Genomic DNA, 25236 nt, shown 5'->3' on the forward strand with positions numbered 1-25236 from the left:
CCACCAAATGATGAAGGGCAGGGGAAGAAAAATAATGTTATCTGTAGAACTTAAAAAAAAAATTCTAAGGGACATAGAATATAATCAAAATCTGTTTTGTAACAAAAGTTAGGATAGGACATTGTTACAAGTAGAAGAGTTTAATAATTGCTAAGTGTATTTTGATACACAAAGCATCAAATTTTTAAGGGAAGAAAACAAACCATTGCAAAAGGTTCTTTGTAGATCAATAATTGTTTTAGCAGAGACCTATTTAAAATCTGGTATATTGAAATTCAGATTATAGTAGATTTGTGCCTGAAATAATATAAGCAAACCACTCCATGTAAGTAGAAAGTAAGAAAGTATAAAGTAAGGATTCTACTTTCAAAAAATTTGGTGTTTAAAATACCTTTTTGATCAAGAGAGGCAGGCTAGAAGAAATGCCACTTTAGGATGGGAAAACTTGATTCTTTTTGTGAGTATAAAAGAAGAAATCAATGAATATACAGAGATTAAAGATATAAATTATAAGATATATATTATATATGAAGAAATAATGTACTGAAGATATACTTAGATGCACTAGTTTACTTCAGTGGCAAAGTAAGAAATTTCAAATTAAACTACACTAAATCAGAAAAGAAAATTGTGATTTCTAATAATGAAGTACTGGGGATTTATTGATTAAAGATGCAAGGCCTAACCTGACAGTGAACCACAAATGGCAGTTAATAAAATGACAACAAGATTTGGTTACAAAATACAAATGGGAAGAGGGCCTTGGGTAGAAGCACAAGGTCAGTTCCACCCACAACTTACGTTCATCCCACACATTTGAAACAACTGCACCAATTGCTAAAGTATTGAATACACCCACACTGGCTGATGAATGAATAAATTAATGATTGTCAATTTGCCTCCTTGCTACCCAAAGTGCTTCATTTCCCCCAAGAAACACAAAATGTCCAGCATCCAGATAATAAAGACTAATTTCTGGCCAAACCTGGGAGACTCCAAGACTCAGCTTCAGCTGTAAGGTCTGTATCGTTCTGACAGGACAATGCCATACAATTTTTATAGATTGTGAATATTATCCATGGTTTCATCAACGCAGGAAGCAATAATTCAGGAAGAAATACGGGTCTGTATACTGAAAGCTTTAACCAGCTCAGCAGAGAATGTACAGAATAAAAGTCAAGTGTTGAAAATCAAGAAAATGAGCCAGGTTTCACAAAAAGCTAGGAACGAAGGGTATTGAAAGGGGTCATTTCCTATACCCAGTCAATTTGTTTACAGTTGCTAAAGGAATCTGAGTCCTGACATGGTTACTATTCCTTATAGTATCTGGCCAAATGAAGGCTAGACTAGATTTATTGTAACTTCTTAGAAAAGTCTGACCATTTTTCCTCCTTTTCAGGTACTCTGTTAGCACATATGGCCCTTCTGTACTAGTTATAAAAAATATGTTCCTGTGGGCAGACCATTCATAAATGTCACCTTCTCAAATCTCCCATCCTCTGAGTTGACCCCTCCACATTAGAACCGCTGGCTTGGTGAACAGAGTATGGATGGATTTCAAGTCCTATTTGTGTCTCCTTTGCTATGTACAGCTTTTATTAAGGCACTTTGGGCAGGGTAGTACTAGCACACTTCCCCATATGCTCACATAGCTTGATGGTTCTTTGGCTGCGTTGATACATTGGATGGTTATTCTGGGTCAGACTAATCTAGCTTTTCTGAAAAGGATACATGTAAGTTGCCATAAAGTAGCTGGAATGGATTTCATAGGCTTTTCATTTCTCTTTTATTTTTCAGCTTGCAGAGTGAATCTTCATGACCTCATTTATTCTGTTCAGTTGGAATCACTTAAATATGTAGGGTTGAAACTATAGCTTTTACACTTCGGGAGAAAAGGTTTCAAAACTTATTTAAAAGTAAAAAATATATATATATATTTTCACTCTATCAGTTTTTTTCTTGCAAGGCAGCTCTGAGAACATTTTCCTTACAGTTCATATAAATGGCCTCTATACATCCTAAAGTTCATAATAACACTCACTCTTGTGGACACTTGTTTAGTGTATCTGCCCTTTATACCGTAAGCTTTTTCCATAGAAGCTAAGGTAACCTTTTCACATATATACAATACAAGGAAAAGACATTATTTATGAGTTTGAATTGATTGAGCTCCCAGCTATCACACACTTGCATTGCAATATTTGATATATTATGATTAAAAAAATAAAAAAAAAAAACTTAGATTTTATTTCTCAAATAGGCCCATGGAGTGGATTTGAAAATGCATACTTAGATCACTAAAACCCTGTGACAGATCCATATTTCACTTTTGAGAAAGACTCTCTGGTGGCACTCTGTTCCAATGCATCACTAGTACAATGGTGCTGTGATAATATACTACCCAGCCTCATCTGTCAGTGGAGCACTAGGGAGAGGAGAGAAGTCAGTTTAATTATTTACTATTGCAGTGTATCATCACAGTGTCACCAGTTTGTGCTCAGGAACATGACCCCAGATATGAGATGCCATACTATTATTTTCATAGGTAGTATCCAGGAATCCAAGGTGAATAAGCCTAGGCTCATTACAATACTTTTCTAAGAGAAAATGTTATAATTGTATTGTGAAATCAAAAATTGACAAAGATGTCAATGATCAAATAGAGATAATTTAAATTTCCTTTACAAAGCTGCTGCCTAAAAGCTTTAATCTCAAACTGTAACTAATTTTATATCCTTTGTGATGCAATTCATTTTAAACCATGATTCTTCTTTAAAGAAAAATATATTTTAGAGTCTGTACCTGTATTTTTCTAATAAGGAGTGCACTGTTTACTGGTTATATCCATATACCAGTTAATGATGATGGAATAGATGAACATTGAGTAAAGAAGAGTATTCCTTTCAAATGTATATTTTTAGAAAACGAGTCACATTTTGTTAATTAAGACAGTAATTCCACTAATATTCATTGAGCCTATTACATGCCTGGTGCTATAGAGAGTTCCTGGGGTATGATAATACATAATCCTTTAATCCAAGAGGTGTATTATCTCAGAGGGAAAATGCATAAACCAATGTAAAGCATACTATAAGATAAGCAGCCCTTGACATTCAGAACTGGGCTGACACTATCGCCCAGGCCTTGGTGTCACTGTGAACCAGAATGAGATTCACAGCCAGGACTTGGCATTCTTCTATTGAACATAAATAATGTCACAGAACATGAATATCAAACAAAGTCATTCTCTGATAAAGAATAACCAAAATAAAAATAAGACTCTTCCATAATTATGTCTGAACATAGACAGACATGATCATTGTCCAAGTTACAAAATACCAAGCATACTTCTCTTATGACTAAAATAAGTGATTCCTTTTTTTTCTTTTTTTTTTACCATTTACAACTATAATTTTTCTCTAGTCAGCCCTCTTTATAGATATTTATTTAGATTCCCAACCCAGTCATACAAGTACTCTACTTTCTAACAATACTTAATCAAAAACAATGCCCCTTTTCTTTAAATCCTTCCATTAGGAATAGCCTGTTTCAAGAGTCAGACCACAAGGAATCCCACAGCTCCCCAGGGTCCTGCTGGCCCATTGTGACTACTGCAGTTGAATCATGTGCCGGAGAATATTCACAGAAGATCCAGTGATGAGGAGACACAGGACTGAGCTTCCCTGGGCAGGAGAGAGGTGTAAAATGAGTGCAAATCAAGTATCATGCCCACGCCATCAACTTGTGTGTAGAAGGAGGAAGAGGGACACTGTGTGACCAGGCAGCCTGGTATACCCTAAAGACGTTACCAAATTACCACCTTCACCAGTACTTGGACTCACAAGGGCAAAGCAGCTATCCAACATTTCAGAAACCAGCAGTCTGCCACAGGAATGAGGGGAGCCAAAAACACCCCCACCTACCCCTTTCATGGGACTTCAATATCACCAGGGTTCAATCTCTGCTTAACTCTTGCTCCTTTTTTGTGCCTCAGCTTCTTTCTGTGAGTTCTCTGACATGATCAAGCATTCTCCCCTCAATATTACATTTAAATTACAATTATTCACTGGTAAATTATATCCTTTTTCAGGAGAACTGGCATACAATGTCCACCTTAAAAAACACTTTCCTGTAATAATTAATTTTAAAGTACAGCACAAGTAGACATGTATGAACAGTTGTCTATTCACAGTTATCCTTTATAAATACTTGTACTTGTAAACTTCATATTCAGTTACAGCTATTCTTCTTTTCCTTTAAAAATGGACACAAATATTTACTAGATTTAAAAAGCAATGGCCAGTTTTTTTTTTTTTCCTTAGAAAACTCATTTCATTTCATTATATTTGCATGATACACTTTCTGTATAAAATATGTATATTTATTTATTTCTAAATAATTGTATTTCAGGAACCAATTCATCAAAATAAGCAGTCCTCTATAAGCACCTACCTTGTGAAGAAAAGGTAGAAACTACGGTATTTCAATCTTCCACTCTGAAAGTAGTTTGCAATATTTTGGTTGCCCCTTTTCAAGTGGGTATAATTATTATCATTATGATAAAAATATTTGTGTAGAATATATACATTCAGAAGTAAAGAATTTGAATTAACTTATTCAAGTAGGGAAAATTGATTATTCAAAGAAAAGAAAGTTTCATCATCTGAAATTAGAAAATCAGAGTTCTCAAGAACAATATACATATCCAGAGATCAAGTTAGTACATTTCAAAATAATTGTGGGCATAATAATGATGACAATGATGATGGTGATGAAAACGAGAAAGGGCTATTGATTATTTTCCTCAAAATTGTTTCATAAACCATTTCTTCTGCTATAAGATAGAATGGGAAAATTTTTCAACTCGAGGACCATCAGCACATTTGAAAATGCTCTTGTGACTCTTGATTCTCTCTAAGATTGTTGAATTTGTGGTGTTCAATTTCGTAATTTAATAAACACCAAAAAACATGTTCTGTACTATGTTGTGCAACTGAAGATTGCTATTTTTATGACTAATATTTCTGTATTAGCAATCATATGTTTGTAAAGTTAAAGCCAAATGACCTAGTGCTTTTTGCAAACTAAGACTTTCAGTAATTTAAATAGTACAAAAAGTCAGGGGAACTAGGTTTTCACACAGTATACTCTACTGTAGGCAGCAGAATTCAAAGCAAGAGATAGTGTTATAGCCACATTTTCAACAGATAGCTCCATGTATTTGAATCACCTATTTGCACATTACTACCTGAAATATTCTCTTCACAAGTTTTAATAAATATGCCAGGAGTATTTTTTCTGTTCTAACAATTATTGGATTACATATTTATTCAATTCATTAAACTGCAAGGTTAATCTTATATTTAAGGGAATAAGATGGCATTATAATAAATGGCACACCTTTAAAGTGACAATTCTCATTAGTTGAGTGTTAGATAAATATGAGGTCTAATTATCTATAATAGGAAAACAAAGCCTTAATATTTTCAGGTACATATTGTGTAGCATGGTTTGTAAATCAGTGAACTTTACATAAGTAGTATTGAAGTAAAAGAGGAAAAAACATTAATTATAGAACAAAACCCTGCACATTATATTTCTAATTTAAAAACAAAATCAGTGATTTATTTCCAGCTCAGTATTATAAGCAATCCAGTATACTCAATTAAGATTGTTAATTAGATATAATTTTACTGCTTTGGTTATTTTGTTTGTGATTAATTTATAAATTTGTCTCTAACTTATAATTGTTTAAGTACATAAGCAAAAGGAATGTAAACATAGTTCTTTATTTGCACAAATAAAAATAACACTAAAATAAAATGGAGGCATAAACTTACATTTTATTTCAAACAATTCATATATGATTTATATTTGAGAATGTTTCTTAATATGAGTATTATAATAAGAATATTTAAATTTTTAACATGTCTTGCAGTTTACAAAATATTATATATATTCTTTATTAGTCTCTCAAAATCAACTTGTTTTATGTGTGTGCTTTTATTGAAATTAGTATGACCTTGAGCTGGACCAATTTCCCCAGTTCACTAACTGGTAATATGAAAATTATATCTGTTTCCCTACATGTGCAGGTTTATTTTGCCAGAAAAAAATGATTTAAAATGCTTTTAAACAGAGACAAACACTACATTCAAGAAGAAAGCTTGTGGCAAGTAGGAAACACCAAGACTTACATGCAAGTCCATTTTACAGACTCCATAAGTTATCAAGTGGGAAACATTATAAATGAAAAAGTAAAATTACAAGGGAAAAGGAAATAGCCAATGTTTCCCTCAGGCTGGCTATTTTGTTTTATAGTATTACCCTTGTGAACTTCCAGAAGCAGTATTGCTTTTTGTCAGCTAATTGATAGGAGAGATGTATAAATAAGAAAAGCATTCCTGGAAGATTTACTCAGTTTAAATATTATTAAACTGATTCTGGTTATGAAGGGGGAAGGAAGAGAAAGCACAGCACTCAGAGACAGTTGTCCTCCTCTAGTTTTCACTGAAGGTAGTGACTTCTCTCACCATTTCAAAATAGATCTGTCTGAAATTTTGAATTCTAAATTATATGACCTTAAAGTATGTAATAATATAAGTATGATAGTTAACTAAAATTAATTCATTTTTTGAAGAAAACATTTATTTTTTATATTGTAATTGAGATTTCATATATTCTCAAAGTCTTTTTTACTAAAGCTCATTTAAATCCATTGATTCGTGAGTGAATATGTACTTTTTCCACGTTACTGCAAATAGCCTTGAGAAATTCTCCGTTTTTAAAAAAAACATATTTTTTATGTTGCAAACAAATCCATGCCAGTAATTGCTTCACTCTAAATGCTCTTAACAGGTCTCAGTTAAAAAATAACAAAAATGTATCATGTGTCTTTATAATTAGGTGTATACACTTTACTCTTATGAGTTGCTATAAAAATGAAATATATACATACACACACATGCAGACACATGCACACACTTTTATAGTTGCTGACCAAATGATATGATTATCTCTTGTGCCTTCTGGCATAGTCACAATGACAAGTTAATTACGTCTCTGAAACTCTTTTTTCCAAGAATTCTCTCCTATTGAATTCTGTCACAGATTAATGTGAGAATGGGTAAATATTCTTGTGTAATACTGAGGATAATTCATGTATGCTCTCGAGAAAGTGTATCACTTTAGCTTTGCTATGATAAATTGTGGACAGGTAATATTGATACCCTGTTTGTGGTAGGCATAATGACAGTTAATTTATGGATGTATTTGTTATGGATAAACAGAAAGAAAAAGTTCTAGAATGAGTTCTTACTTGAGGAGAGATTTCTATGTCCAAAAGAGGACAACAAATAAAAAGCTAAATAAGCTTAGAAAAAATTGTAAGAACAAAATCTGTGTATAAATATATCACCAGACTTTGACAAAGGATACACTGACCAGATGTGTGCTAGAGATATAGATTATCTTGTGTATATGCCTATATTATTAAATATGTACTATTAAGTAACTTCCCAGAGGATCAAGACTAATTCCTATATTTAAAAAACAAAACAAAACTTTTTAATACTACTCATGCAAAGTTATTATAAAGAGAATGGGAATTTTAAAAAGTTCCCACAAAGAAATGTTTTATCACTTTAATCTTTTCTCATAAATTCTTCCACCATTTAAGGTGAAATCAATACCAATTTTTCCATAAATCTTCTACATTATTAAAAAATCACCAACGCTTTTCAACGGAGTTTATGCAGACAGTGTAATTTGACTAAAATATTAAGAGTAAAAAGGGAAGAAGACTAATTGTCTTGACCATAGAAGGAACACATCAAAACAAAAATTTTAGCAACTCAAATATATTTTTAAAAACATAATGCATTATGATCAAATTGGTTGATTCCAGTTTAGCAAATGATTTATTCTTTGAAATTCAGTCACTGCAATTCAGTACATAAACAGAGGAAAAAAACAATATTTTTTACACAAGCTGAAAAATAGTTAATGAAATGCGACATCCCAGGGCATAAGAAGCTACTGGAATTGATACTTTCTCATAGAGGAAGCCCCTGAATGCAATAATCATCTTGGATGAATTCATAGTTATTCATTTTCTATCCCCCCAGTTCTTTAGAGATGAGTTGTTCTGCCTTTCTTATGTTTATTACGTATTTTTGTAAGCTTATTTTTTTCTCCGTCTTTTTACTATCCCAAATAAGAAGATAGTATTTTTCCAAACTCTCCTAATTTAAAGCCAAAGATTCCATACCCTTGAGATGAAGGGAGGTATTACATATAATAATGGGGATATAAGTAATTGAAAATAGGGTAAGAAATGAGGATATATATTTATCCCCATATACAATATGAACATATATACACATACAGAATGTGAATATATATACATATATATATATCAGAATATATATATACACACACACATATTTGATGCATTAGAAGGAAAAGAACATATAAATTAATAGGTAAGATATGTTTTTTAAATAACAATAGTAATATACTTCTGAATTAAGATTCATTGCAATTCAAATCTATTCCAACTCAACTTTTCCTTGGTCTCTAGGTATTTCATCTCAGTATCTAGAATAAGGGCTGTGGTATAATGAGTAAGTTGAGACCTACAGCATTACAAAGAGATTGGATGTGAAGAGGTAGTCATTGTGTAAACTTAAAATTAGAGAAACTGCAGAAAGACTGGGAAGAGCAGACACAGAAATGGAATCTATCATTGCTATATTAGTATTACATCTTGTCATGCTATATGTCATAGCAATCTAAAAGTAGAAAGCAGGGTAATGATTCAAGTTCAGAGAGGAGTGAGGAAAAGTTGTCTTTGGAGGAAAAACCTTAATGAGTCTAGAAATCTAGTGATCCTCAGTTTGAAGCAAGGAATTGACTGTAGGTAATTTGGATTTGCTTCTAAAGAATAAGAATGAAGAAGCATGGGATGTGAAATACAATGGAGAGAAAGCCAATATCAAGGTATTTTATAAAAGGCGCTGATTTAGAATTAAGCAAAATTATCCCAGGACTTCAGAGATGCTTACAGACAGCCTGCCAGAAATTGTCTATGGAACAGGCTGGAAGCCGAGATAGTAACTGAAGATTCTTACTGTTTAAATTGATAGTTGCTCTGATGGGAGTTAACTCTCCCTTATTTCCATGATTTCCTTTTACATGAACTGATCATTTTTAAGACTTTAGAGAAAGTGTAGGGTCCAAAAAGTAGAAATGCAAACACATTATGTTTAGGTAGGACTTTGTCAATGGAAGTAAGAACTGTCTACCACTTTTGGCCTGAAAATCATAGACACAGAGAATGTTTTCTTCAGTCACCAAAAACACCTGCCAAGATTAAACTAGAGATTCCTTCTAGTTCAAATGCAAAAGAATGTGGTTGTGGGAGAAATTCAGTTCCAATAATTAGTTCATTTATTATTCAATTTAAACAGCATTATTGCTAAAAATAAGATATGATGATGAACAAGTTCCTATACTTGCATAGTTCATAGTGTTATGTTATGATAAAGGATAAAAGGGAACACATAGGTAGGGGTACATAGCCATGCGTTGTCAGGAATTGATGTGGGAACCTGAAAGTCTACTTGGGGCAGTAAATTCTAAGTTGAAACTTGAAGAATGTAATCACATTGCAGGTGTTGTGAAAGAATTTGTTCCAGGCAGAGAGAAATTCTCCATATTCTTACACAGCCATTCATCTTTCTGCCTCTATATATTTTAACTGCTCTGAATTGTATTGGAATCAATTTGAGATAGACCCCAGCATGTCTTAACTGACCAGTGAAAGTTAACTTTTACTTTTAACATTGTCAGTATCTTTATTACTAAAACTGGGTATATTTGATTTCAGAATTCCTTTGACAATGAGATAACACAAGATGGAGATAATATTTAACATTATTTTTATGGAAAAGCAGCTAGTAAAACCAGCCTGAACAGTGCAATGAAAAGCGTTGTGAGGTTTAGAAATTAGTATGGAAATAATAAAATATTTAAAATGCACTATCAAAGAATGCCTCTAAGTCTGGAATTCAGTATGAGAAAGGACAGGGTTCCTGAATGACTCTCCCACTTTCCTGAAATGTGATTTCTTGTAATAATTACATCTCTACACATTTCAAGTTATTTAACTGCAAAATGAGTATAATTATAGTTTATTAACTCAGTGTTGTTACATAATTATTCCTGAATAATATTTACTGTAATTATCTTTTCTTGATAATGATCAAATAAGGTAATAATGTAATCAAACTGTAATAGTAAAAAAGATTTCTGAGAATGGCATTTGTCCCTAGGATTAAACAGTATTAGAACTACATTCTACTGGTCATTAGATTATCTCCTTTCTCCAAATTTTATTTGAAAATAAAATTATCATTACTTGTAGTTGTACATATGCTAGATATTAATAAGATTTAATTGAAATTAATATGTGTTACTAATATGTGCTAACTCACGAAACAGCAGAAGCAGAAATATCCAGTTGGATTTGACATAGACAGATGCTATGTCAATGTTTATTATTTCAGGACATTTCCAGTGGTCCAGACTTAAGATTAGTCACCTATGCTGAATCACACTGAGAATGACTCACCCACGTTAAAGGTGACATACATTGTGTTCCTTGATACTAAGCTACCTGATGGAAATCAGGCAGGTAGATCAATGGGAAAGAACATTTGGAGCTACTTATACTGTCAGTATACACATGTTTGATAAAGAAGAGAAAAAATGTGTTTTTCAGGTGACAGAGTAGGAAAGGACAGAAGATAAGTAAGGCATTTCTTTTTGATCTTGCTTTGATATAAGGGGGAACAAAATTCAAGATGGCTGACTAGCAGCAGCTAGTGTGCAACACTCTTGCAGAGAGAAAACAAAGTGGAGAGTAAATAGTAATTCTTCAAGTGTTTTGTCTAAGAGAGCACATTGGGATTCACCCAATGTGAATCTCAATTCACTGGACAGTGTGTATGAGTCCTGAGGGGGCTGGACCTGGGTTGGGTTAGCTACTGTCATGTTAGCCACTTTGCTACTGTCACCAGTAGCCACCTACCCCTGTTCCAGGTCCTTTGACTCGTGGTTCAGATGCATACCAGAGTCTATCTCTGGGCTATAATATGGTTGAAACCAACAGGGAATGCCTGTTTTGTGACTGTCTATGGGAGTGGTTTCATGGCATAACTTCATCACTCAACCTGATATAGATACCTTTAAAGCTTGCCTGTTCTTCAATGTGGCAGGATCACCACTTCTTGTAAAGGGAAGGAGGGCTCCATCTTTGCACTCAGGTGAGCACTCAGGTGAGCTTGCCAGTGAGTGCTGGTTGTCATGGTGTCAGCTGAGTGGGTTGGCCCAACCTCAGACCCTGAGAGAACAGGACAGGTGCTAACATGGAGTAGGTTGTTCTCCAGTTCCCAGGCTTCTAAATGGCCTGCTGGACAGTGTGTATGAGTCCTGAGGCTGCTGAACCTGGGTCGGGTTAGTGCAGACTTCAGGTGTTGGCTGTGGTGAAGTTAGGAGGGGTGGAATGTTCCCTGGGTCACCAGTCAACCTCTCAGGCAGGGACTGGTAGAACACTTAGGTAGTGGGATCCCAATTATCATAGTCCTGTGGGGGCTGGGTTTTCAGAAGGGCCCTGGGCTACAGGTGAAATGTCCAGGTGAGGGCAGGATGGTTGTGCTGTGAGCCTTTCATTGGAGAAGACGGGATCCCTGAGCTGGGGAAGTGGAGACTCTTGGCTGTACAGGTAGCAGCCACCTACCCGTAACCAACATGGAGCCTGGTGAAACTCCTGAAAGCAGGGAGAGGGTAAGTGAGTGAGAGTCCCCCAAGTGGATCCTCACAGGTCCTGGATTCCCGAGCAGCCAGGTGCCAGGTGCCAGCTGCCATAGCTCTGATAAAGGCCACAATTGTGCTGGGGAGTAGACAGACTGCTGTGCTTCTCCTTGCCAGGAAGCTCGGCTTGGGAGTCCAGCACAGTGACCCCATTCCTGCCTGAACTCTGCCAGTGGGTACAACTTGGCATTTCTTAGGAAACTTCCCAGATAGTAAACCATATGAATTTCTGCTCTGAGCCACGCAAGGCTAGCCAGCTGGGGCTTCTAGCACCACAGTGATCCTCCCCCTGCCTGAACTGTGCTGGCAGGCACAGCCATCCATTGCCCCAGAGAATGCTCAGCCTGCAGACTGTGACTGCCAATGCCCCAACAGCCCCACTGCTCCCAGCCAGTAAGGCTCCATGGCTTGCGCTTCAAGCACAATGACCCCACCCCACCTGAACACCACAGTGGGTAATGTGTCTGTGTTTCCACGGAACAAAACTCTCAGAGATAACACAATGCTTGGCATTTTTGCATGCCCTCAACAGTAAAGCTGGGCATCATTTGAGTGAAAGACCAGTGTGAGTGTACCAGGCACCCACAGCCAACAGTCTCCACTTCCCCAGCTCAGGGATCCCACCTTCTCCAATGAAAGGCTCACAGCACAGCCATCCTGCCCTCGCCTGGACATTTCACCTGTAGCCCAGGGCCCTTCTGAAAACCCAGCCCCCACAGGACTATGATAATTGGGATCCCACTACCTAAGTGTTCTACCAGTCCCTGCCTGAGAGGTTGACTGGTGACCCAGGGAACATTCCACCCCTCCTAACTTCACCACAGCCAACACCTGAAGTCTGCACTAACCCGACCCAGGTTCAGCAGCCTCAGGACTCATACACACTGTCCAGCAGGCCATTTAGAAGCCTGGGAACTGGAGAACAACCTACTCCATTCCAACTCTGTTAGCACCTGTGCTGTTCCCTCAGGGTCTGAGGTTGGGTCAACCCACTCAGCTGACACCATGACAACCAGGACTCACTGGCAAGCTCACATGAGTGCAAAGATGGAGCCCTCCTTCCCTTTACAAGAAGTGGTGATCTTGCCACATCGAAGAACAGGCAAGCTTTAAAGGTGTCTATATCGGGTTGAGTAATGAGGTTATGCCATGAAATCACTCCTATAGACAGTCACAAAACAGGCATTCCCTGTTGGTTTCAACGATATTATAGCGCAGAGATAGACTCTGGTATGCATCTGAACCACGAGTCAAGGGACCTGGAGCAGGGGTGCAATAGGGAAACAGATTTCATTCCTGCCTTTTTAGGACAGGGAGCTGCGGCAGTGTCCTCAGTGCACTTCACCAGGAATTTCACCCAGCCACCCTCATTATGGCAAGTGCCTACACTCACCACTGGGTGTAGATATAATGGGCAAGTGAGGAGCTCCAGCTCTGCCTAGCTGTGTCCTACCACCTCAACAGTACAGGATATTGGAAACCCTACTGTTCAGTCCTTCACCTGAAACTACAGAAATTACCTCACAGTAAACAATGATCAAATTCATACACACCTACTTATGCAGCAGTTGGCTCTTATTGCAAATATCACCTACTGGCCTGTAGGTTGAACCACACACCCCAATACAAAACTCGCTGCTAGAAGTGCAGAGGACTATAGAAGCAAAGCCAAAATGTCCTACCCAATGCAACACTCTCCAGATGAGAAAGAAACAGCATTAAGATTTCTGCCATTATAAAAAATCAGAATGGGCCGGGCACGGTGGCTCAAGCCTGTAATCCCAGCACTTTGGGAGGCCGAGACGGGCGGATCACGAGGTCAGGAGATTGAGACCATCCTGGCTAACACGGTGAAACCCCGTCTCTACTAAAAAAAAATACAAAAAACTAGCCGGGCGAGGTGGCGGGCGCCTGTAGTCCCAGCTACTCGGGAGGCTGAGGCAGGAGAATGGCGTGAACCCAGGAGGTGGAGCTTGCAGTGAGCTGAGATCCGGCCACTGCACTCCAGCCTGGGCGACAGAGCGAGACTCCGTCTCAAAAAAAAAAAAAATCAGAATGTGTGACAACTGAAAACTTTCTGGCAATGGTGCGAAGCCAAAATATAGGTACAGAGATAACATATGGAGAATTCAAAACATGGATCACAGAACTCAATGAGCTCCAAGATAAGGTTGAAAATTAAGACAAAGAAACCTGTAAAGCAATCCAAGAAATAAATGAAAACGTAAACATTTTAAAAGAAATCAGTTAGAGCTACTGGAACTGAAAAACTCACTTACAGAATTTCAAAATGCAATTAAAACCTTTAGACTAGACCAAGCAGAAAACAAATTTCAGAACTAGGTGATCAGTCTGTTGAACTAAGCCATTCAGACAAAATTTCAAAAGAGAATTACAAAAATGAACAAATCTGCTAGAAATATAGGATTATATAAAGTAATCAAACCTGTAAATTATTAGCATTCTTGAGGGAGAAGGAAAAATATAAACAATCTGGAAAACATATTTGTAGGAATAGTTCAAGAAAATTTTCCTAATCTTCCTCGAGAGGTAGACATTCAGATATAAGAAATCCAGAAACACCTGTAAATACAACACAAAATGAACATCACCAAGTCATATAGTCACTAGACTATTTAAGGTCAAGGCTAAAGAAAAAATCTTAAAAGCTCAGATCACTTACAAAGTGATCTAACAGTATACTTATCAGAAGAAACCCTTCATCCAGAAGAGATTGTGGGCTTATGTTTCGCATTCTCAGATAATAAGCTCCAACCAAGAATTTTACACCCCACCAAACTAAGCTTCACAAGGAAGGGAAAAATTAAAACTTTTTCACACAAAGAATTGTGAAGGAAATTTATTACCACTAGACAAAGCATACAAGAGATCCTGAAGGGAATTATAAACATAGAGATGAAACAAGAATACCACAAAACCATGCCCTAGTACATCACCCACAGACCCTTTAAAGCAACTACACAACAGGAACTACAAAACAACCAGCTAATGACTTCATGATAGAACAGAACCTCACACATCAATATTAACATTGAATATAAATGATCTTAACACCTCACTTAACAGGTACAGAGTGGCAAATTGGATTTAAAAAAATAACTATTTGTTGTCTTCAAGAGACCCATCTCTCACATAATAACAACCACAAACTCACAGTAAAGGATTAGAGAGAGATATGTCATACAAACAGGAAAAAGAAAAAGAAAAAAAAAGCAGGGATCACTATTCTTATATCAGATAAAATAGACTACAAATCAACAACAGTAGAAACGGACAAGAACAGCACTACATAATGGTAAATGGTTCAATCCAACAAAATGACTTAACTATCCTAATTATGTATGTGCCTAATATGGAAGCACCAAGATGCATAAAGCATGTACTTCTAGATCTACAAAAAAGACTTAGATAGACATACAATAAGAGTGAGGGACTTCAGCACTCCAGTGGCAATGCTAGCCACATTATTGAGGCAGAAAACTAACAAAGAAGTCCTGAACTTAAATTTGGCACTTTACCAATTGGACCTAATAGATTCTTACAGGACTCTCCATCCATCGACCACAGAATACATGTTTTTCTCATCTGCAAATGAAACGTATGTAAGTTCAACCACATGTTTGGCCATAAAACAAGTCCAAATAAATTTAAAACAGTAAAAATCATACTAACCATAGTCTCAGTACAGAGTGGAAGAAAAATAGAAATAAATACTAAGAAGCTCTCTGAAAGCCACACAATTACATAGAAATTAACAAACTTACTCCTGAATGATTCTGGGGTAAACAATAAAATTAAGGCTGAAATTTTAAAAGATCTTTGAAATAAATGAAAATAGAGACACAACATACTAAAATATGGGATACAGCTAAATCACTGTTAAGAGGAAAGTTTATAACGCTAAATATCTAAATTAAGACATTATAAAGACCTTAATTTAACAATATAATATTGCACCCAGAGGAAAAAGAGCAAACTAACCCCAAAGCTAGCTGTAGTCTGTTTTCATCCTGCTGATAAAGACGTATCTGAGACTGGGAAGAAAAAGAGGTTTAAAGGACTCACAATTTCACATGGCTGGGGAGGCCTCACAATCATGGAAGAAGGCAAGGAGGAGCAATTCGCATGTTAAATGGATGGCAGCAGGCAAAAAGAAAGCTTGTATAGGGAAACTCCTTCTTATAAGTGGTTACCAGGTCTTGTGAAAGTTATTCACTATTACGAAAACAGCATGGGAAAGACCTGCCCCATGATTCAATTACCTCCCACCAGGTCCCTCCCACAACACATGGGAATTCAAGACAAGATTTTGTTGGGGACACAGCCAAACCATATCACTAGCAGAAGCAAAGAAATAACCAAAATCAGAGAAGAACTGAATGATATTAAGACCCAAAAATCCATACAAAGGATCAACAAAATAAAAAGCTGATTCTTTGAAGGAAACAAGGGGATTGATAGGCCACATCTAGATTAACAAATAAAAAAAAGAGAGAAGATCCAAATGAGCACAATCAGAAATGACAAAGGTGATCTTACAACTGATTTAAAGGAAATTCAAAAGATTCTCAGAGACTACTATGAACATCTCTATGCACACAAACTAGAAAATCTAGAGAAAACTGATAAATTCCTGGAAACACACCACCTCCAAAGACTGAGTCAGGAAAAAATCAAAACCCTGAACAGACCAATATTGAGTTCTGAAATCAAATCCAAAAGATTTTTTAAAAAACCTACCAAAAAGAGTCTGGGACCAGAATGATTCACAGCTGAATGTTACCAGATGTATAAAGAAGATCTGGTACCAACCCTACTGAAACTATTCCAAAAAACAGAGGTGGAAGAATTCCTCCCTAATTCATTGTACAAAGCAAGCATCACTCTGATACCAAAATCTGGCAAAGGTTTCACCACGTAAACAGTACTAAAAACAAAATCCACATAATCATCTCAATAGATGAAGAAAAGGCTCTTGATAAAATCCAGCATTCCTTCAAGATAAAAAGCTTTAGCAAAATAGGCATCAAAGGAACATACCTCAAAATAACAAAAAAGCCATCTATTTCAAACCCATAGTCAATGTTACACAAAATGGGCATCAACTGGAATCTTTGCCCTTAAGAACCGGAGCAAGACAAGGATGCCTAGTCTCACCACTCCTATTCAGCATTGTACTGGAAGTCCTAGTCTGAGGGTGCAGGCAAGATAAATAAATAAAAGGCACTTAAATAGGAAAAGAAGTTAAATTATATCTCTTCATTGATTTTCTAGGTATGATTCTATTCCTAGGAAAGCCTAAAGTCTCTGTGAAAAGGCTCCTAGAGCTGATAAAGGACTACAGTAAAGTTTCAGGTTACAAAATCAATGTCAAAAATCAGTAGAATTATTGTATACCAATAACATTCGAGCTGAGAGTTATGTCAAGAATGCAATCACATTTATTAGGTTGGTGCAAAAGTAATTGCAGTTTTTGCCATTTAAAGTAATTTTTGAACTAACCTAATACAATAACTGCAATTTTGCACTAACCTAATACAATAGCCACACACAGACACACAAATAACTTGGAATACAGCTAATCAAGGAGGTGAAATATCTCTATTTGCTGAAAGAAATCATATATGATACATATGAATGGAAAATTATTCCATGCTCATTGACTGGAAGAATGAATATCACTAAAATGGCCATATAGCCCAAAGCAATCTGCAAATTTAATGTTATTCCTTTCAAACTATCAATGCCATTTTTCACTGAATTAGAAAAAAAGTCATTTTAAAATGCATAAGCCAATAAAAAGGAGTTTAAATAGCCAAAGCAATTCTAAGCAAAAGAACAAAGCTAGCGGTGTCTCATTGTCTGACCTCAAAGTATACTTCAAGGGTACAGTACCTAAACAGCATGGTATTGGTACAAAAACAGATACATACCAATGGAATAAAATACAGAATCCAGAAGTAAAGCTGCACAGCTATGACCACTTGACCTTCAACAAATTCAACAAAAATAAGCAATTGGCAAATGACTCTGTATTCAATAAATAGTGCTGAGATAATTAGCTTGCCTTATGCAGATATTGAAGCTAGACTCCTACATTACAGGATATACAAAAATTTACTCAAGATGGGTTAAAGATGTAAATTTCAGACCTAAACTGTAAAAATAAACCTAGAAAATATCATTCTGGACATCAGTCTTGGCAAATAACTTATGACTAAATCCCCAAAAATAATTGCAACAAAATCAAAAATTGATAAGTGGAACTAAAGAGCTTCTGCACAGCAAAAGAAATTATCAATGAAGTAAACAGACAACCTTCGGAATGAGAGAAAGTATCTGTGACCTCTACACTGACAAACGTTTAATATCCAGAATCTATAAGTTAAACAATTCGACAAAAAAAAAAATCACATTTTAAAATGGATAAAGGACATGAACAAACACTGCTCTAAAGAAAATATACATGCAGCCACCAAATAGATGAAAAAAAATGGTCAACACCACTGATCATTAGAGAAATGAAAATTATAACCGCAATGCAATAGCATCTCACAACAGTCAGAATGGCTATTTTTAAAATGGCAAGGAATAACAGATGTTGGCAAGATTGCAGAGAAAAGGGAATGCTTATACACTGTCGTTGGGAATGTAAACTAATTGACCACTGTGGAAAGCAGTTTGGATACTTCTCAAATAACTTAAAACAGAATTACCATTTGACCCAGCAATCCCACTACTGTTTATATAGCCAAAAGAAAATAAATCATTGTAAAAATAATGCATGCATTCAAATGTTCATCGCAGCACTATTTGTTATAGCAAAGATGTGGAATCAACCTAGATCCCTATCAATAGTGAAGTGGATGAAGAAAATGTGCTACACATACACCATGGAATACTATGCAGCCATACAAAATCATATTCATTGCAGCAAAATGGATGTAGCTAGAGGCTATTATCCCAAGTGAATTAACACAAGAATAGAAGCCCCATTCCACATGTTCTCACTTGTAAGTGGGAGCTAAACATTGAGTTCACATGGACATAACAATGGGAACAATAGACACTGGGGACTACCAGACGGGAGAGGATGGAAAGAAGGTAAGGATTGAAAAGCTACCTATTAAGCACTATGCTCACTACGTGGGTGATGGAATCATTCATACACCAAACCTCAGTGACATGCGATTTATCTATGTAACAAACCTGCATATGTACTCCTGAACCTAAAATAAACTTGAAAACCAGTAAAGTGGAACAAAAAAAGTCTTTCATTACATATTGTACTACACAGTTCACTTTTTGACTTACTTTCCAAAGAAAAATTATGTTCAATTCCACATCACTTTTTCCCGTTTAGTTTCTTGACATCTCACACCTTGTCTTCAGGGTATCATCGTTGCAAGCAGTAATGCAAACTTCCTACAATTCAATTAAGATTATATAATCATCTTAAAAAAAAAAAAAGCTGAATCTCCTCAAATAAAATTTGTATCTCTTATCTTCACATCCACAATCTTTCATAATTTTGCTATAGTCATCTTCCATTCCCATAATTTTCGTATTTCATAGCCTATGACACAGTCACATGATTCTGTTCTTTCAACACACCACTCATTGTTCTAGCTCTACAACTTTCCACTTGCTATTTTTACTGTTAGAAAACATACACTTTATCTTTTCTATCTGTGAATGCCTTTTTTATTTTTGGAATCCCAAGTTAAAAGTATCTTATTTGTATAAGTTACTCTGACTCTCACAGTAAAAACATAGACACAAATACTGCTTCCTCAACAATTAGTTCAGTCTTCGAACATAACACATATATTTGCATAACCACATTGGTTCATTTTTGTTTGAATCCCCCTTTTGATTTAGCATTATAGATATATTCTATTTCATTTTAGTAGAAACAGCTTTGTAATCTAAAATGCAACTTTGCACAAAGCAGGCAATCAAGAAATATATATTTACCTTGAAAGTTGACCATTTTTATGAGCTACTGATTCATATTACTCACCATCTATTTGGTTGAAAATTATTTAGTGTCTTTACTCAGAGATAACTTCAAATATAATTGTACATTGTTCTAGCATACCTGGCTTAAAGAGATTAGCACGTTTTCTGTATTCTAAGCAGAATACTAATTATGTCCAATAAAGTTCTTACTATAAGAAGGATTACAGAGATTTTGAGAATTAAAATCCATAAGGACTTTTAATCATCAATATCCTAAATATTATAAACTATACATTTAAATTTTAGATGATAAAAGTAAATAAATTTTTAAATGTTTACAAGACAATGGATCTACTTGACCTCTTGCTAACTAAATGGGTTGTGAAAACACTTTTTTTGGTTTGATTTTGCATCTCTCATATTAACCTTACTATCAATAGGAGCTTCTCTTATAGAAAAGAGTCCTGCTAATTATATATCAGTTAAGTCAATACAGTGGAGCCCTGAATAAAAAGTATATGTGAAAAAAAATTATATGTGTTCATATTTTGCACAAAAATATATTATTTAAATGGAACTTTCAAATTAAGAAAAAGAAAGAATAAAATTACCAAAACTGTTTTATATGTTGCAGGGATTTTCAATTTCAATATTTTGATACCTTAAGACATTAAATTATCTAGATTATTTTTGAAATGTCAAAATGAATGTATGATTTACAGTAAATTATCAAAAGTTACAGATAGTGTGTCTTTTAATAAATAAGAGTAACTACCATTACTTAAAAGCATAACTTTATTTGGTTTTCTAAAAAGATTTGTATTCTTTAAAAAGAAGAATTAAACACAGCCCTCAATACATCATAACCAAAAGAACATGGAAAAATACAGGGGTATTATTTTTCTTGCAACTCAGTTACTTTCAAGAGATTATGCCTGCCAGGATATATTGCAAGATAATTATTGAGCAAATGCTATATAGATAAAATCACTTTGCTTTTCATATATAGCATATTGGTCTGTTTTCACATGGCTATAAAGAAATACCTGAGACTGGGTAATTTATAAAGGAAAGAAATTTAATTGACTCACAGTACCAAATGGCTGGGAAAGCCTCAAACAACTTACAATCATGGCGGAAGCAGAAGCAGGCATGTCTTACATGGTGGCAGGTGAGGGAGAGTCTGTGTGTCATTGCAGGGAAAACTACCATTTATAAAACTATCAGATCTTGTAAGAATGCACTCACTATCATGAGAACAGCGTGGGGGAAACCACCCTCATGATCCAATCACCTCCCTCCCTCGACAGGTGGAGATTACAGGTTCTTCGCTCCACACATGGGGATTACAATTCGAGATAGGATTTGGGTGGGGATAAAGAGCCAAACCGTATCAAGGGAATACTACAAAAGTAAAAAATATGTTATTTTATTTGGAATTGCTTGGAGTTTGTTGAAAAGATAGCAAAACTGAATAAGAAAAAAATAGAAAGTCATAAATAAGTAAATAATCAGCTATGTATAGTGTACAGGGTGCATTTGTATAGACTTGAAGACAGAGAAGGTATTACACCATAGCCATGTGGACTAACCTGCTTAATGCCCACTTATGGTAAAAAATTAAAAAAAAACAGTAAGAACAAAAGTAGGTAAAGGTAACATATACTTTGTTACTTTAGTTACCCAAATTCGTATGTGCCTCTCTCTGGGTGAGTAGAAGATAATAAACCTGCTAAAATATGTGGTGAGAATTTACAGCAGAGCAGTAGTTAGATGGTTGCAGGAATCAGAAGTGTTGTATTTAAATCCGTAGAACAACTGTATAATCTAAGTATCATCATCCTTATTTGACCAATAGGAAACCAAATATCACAAGGTTTAAATAATAATTCTAGTTCCAGTCAATGGTTTTACGTAGTAGGTATCATATTAACCCAAGGTTTTTTGTTTGTTTCTTTCTTTGTTTTTGTTTTGTTTTTTCCTCTTATGTTGTTATCACTGTAGCTTATTGCTTCTTATTATACCATAAAATGAACTTTAAGGAATTGGTGGAGAGAAAATCAGGATTTCTATCATCAGAGATGGTTTTATCTAGTCATACATGTTTGAATATAGCATTTCTAGTATGTATCTTACTAAATATAATGTCTCCAAGAGTATCATGAAATGACAGACTGACTGTAGTAATACAATACATATTTTCTAAGTGAATAAATGAATGGGTAATGTAAGCAGAATTATGAATATGGGAGTAAAAAAGAAAATGTTATATATATATATATACATATTTCAATAGAACAACAGGTTAGTGATCTTAAGCTGTATGTACCATGTTACACAAAACATATTCTATTTAGAAAACATTTAGAACTTTTAGGAGAGGATGCAAAAGAAATTTCAATATGGCATCAGTTTTCAAAGTGCCAATAATTTTTATGTCTGTACTTGAAATTGATGACCACTATCTCCATGCAACCACCAAACATGTTGCAGCATAACTACGCAGATGATTTGGCTGTCTTTGTGATCAATTGTAGTCTTTAAAACCTTTTGCTAAGGGGAAATCAATTGTGCCATGATTTATTTCAATTATTTAGAGCAGTGGAATGGCAAGAATATTGGTCCTTTCAAAATAGGGCTAAATAACTAGAACCCACCGAGTAGAGCTTTGCTCTATGAGAAACATAGTTTACACTGTTCAAACACTTAAGCACATGAACTTTGAAAATAAGCATGAATCACAGAAAGTATAAATATTTATTGAGGCCAAAGAGTAATCAAACTTTATCAGTATCCTTTCATTATACTGTCAGGTCTGAGTCTTAAACTTTATACCCTCAAATACATAAAAATAAAAAAGATCAAACAAGTTAGTTTCTTTCTTTCTCATGTAATGAGGAGATGAAGAGAGAAGGCTCCTAAACATTTCCACATCATGAGGTCTTTCAGAGATTTCTTCTGTCTAAGCCCCTTTCTCTGAGAGGCTAGTCCTCAACTGCATACGGTCGGAAATTATAACAACTCTGCCCTGGCTGTAGAACATATTCCTTGGATTGAATATCTGGAGTTTGGAACTAGTTTATTATACCTGTCTTTTAACTATGGCTAGTGTCCCTTCACCAAACCACTGGGAAAGATATCAATGAAGGGAATTCTGGCACCCTTGAAAGAAACACAGTAATAGATGTCCTATGTCCATTATGAATGAAGTCAGGAGATTCTGCTACTGAAATAGGTTTCTGGGTGCCATGGAGATGACTGGATTCAGGAGCGGTAGCAACACTTAGCCCCAAGAGACAAGGTGAGTGTCATCACCATAGTAAGTAACAGTGTCAAATAAAGAATCCTATAATTTGATCCACAAAAATCTTTAGAAGCATCTAGTTGTTCATGACATTGTTTAAGACTTAAGTAGATGGGGAGCATGCTAATATCTCATTTAATATTATTAACTGAAAAGGACTTTCAGCCTGCTACTGTTTCTCCTGATTTTGAATGCACACTTGGAGCAAAATCCTAACACTGGCAAAAAAAAAAAAAAAAAAACTGCATTCAGAACTAAAATTGAAGAAAAAGTCAAAGGTGGGCCTTAGATTGTTTCCTAAATATTAAAATTATAAACCAAAAGATACACCATCCCTGTGGAATCAGTGAGATTAGGTCTACTACCAAAGATTTGGAAAATGTAGATTAAAGGAGTCTTAATGCATACCATTTCACTTGTTTAATTTAGGCAGAAGTTACGTGAGACTTGGAAAATGACTAAGAGTGGTGACATTAATGGCAGATGCATTTCAAGATATGTTTCATTTATGTGAGCTAATCACAACTTGATTTTCAGCTATAATTTTGGCATTTTTTTCTTTATTTCAAACAGATAATACCACGCAATGTCTATACCCTAGGGAGACAACAGAAGTTCTAATTTGAGGGCCATGTAATAATCCTTTTGGATATCCCTCATAATTTACTGCTGCAGTTTTCAAAGTGGGCTATATCAACCCTTGAGGATCCCTGAGACCCTTTCTTGGTGTCTTAACGATTAAAACCATTTTAAAAATAATATGAAGATGCTTATCACCTTTTTTTGGTTGACATTTTCACTTATGGTGTAAAACAATATTAGATAAACCACCACAGCCTTAGCAAAAATCAGTACAGTCACACCAATCTGCACTAGCAGTAAATGTTCACTAAATATACTTGATAGACTATTCAGTTTTACTTAAGAAAGTCATTAATCAAGTGATAAAGCATTTTACTTTTATTAAATGACAACCCTCAGATACCAGTAGTTTTAATATTCTTATGACATAATTGGAAGTATTATGCAGAAAGCATTTCTGTGGCACTCTGAAGTCTGATTATTGCCTTCAGGAGAGGTATGCAATTGTAGTGACTTAAACTAGTCCATTTTTTAAAATAGGATACCTTTTTTACTTTAAAGAATGCCTGGGTATATACCCACAGGATTATAAAACATTCTACTATAAAGACACATGCACACATATGTTTATTCCAGCACTATTCACAATAGCAAAGACTTGGAGCCAACCCAAATGTTCATCAATGATAGACTAGATAAAGAAAATGTGACACATATATACCATGGAATACTATGGAGCCATAAAAAAGGATGAGTTCATGTCCTTTGCAGGGACATGGATGAAGCTGGATCCCAAAATTCTCAACAAACTAACACAGGAACAGGAAACCAAACACCACATGTTCTCAGTCATAAGTGGGAGTTTACCAGTGAGAACACATGGACACAGGGAGGGGAACATCACACACTGAAGCCTGTCAGGGGATGGAGGGCTAGGGAGGGACAGCATTAAGAGAAATAACTAATGCAGATGATGGGATGATGGGTGCAGCAAACCACCATGGCACATGTATACCTTGGTAACAAACTTGCACGTTCTGTACATGTATCCCAGAACTTAAAGTATAGTAATAAAAAAGATAGATATATATATATCTTTTATATATATAATTATATATATAATATTTTCAGTGATTCCTGACCCATATTGATTTATATATTGAATATACTCAATATTTTAAAAGTTTAAAATGATTCAGCTTTTATTTTGATGAAAGAAGCACTACTAGAAATAGGTAATGCTTTCTCATTGTATAGATGAAGGAGATGATGCTCAGAAAAGTAAAGTAAATTATTGACTTAATAAGACCCAGTTAGTCCCATAAGTAGATTTCAGTATTAGAATCTGTAATGGGACTAGATTTAAAAAAAAAAAAAAATTAAGGGGCTTATTTAGTGGTTGGACACCATTTGTACTAGCAATGAATAAAATAGGGAAGAAAAAAAATGACTAAACTGATTCCTATATGAATCACTGCACCCCAATAAATTGG

This window comes from Macaca mulatta, chromosome 9 (assembly GCF_049350105.2).
Source record: "Macaca mulatta isolate MMU2019108-1 chromosome 9, T2T-MMU8v2.0, whole genome shotgun sequence".
Lineage (NCBI taxonomy): Eukaryota > Metazoa > Chordata > Mammalia > Primates > Cercopithecidae > Macaca > Macaca mulatta.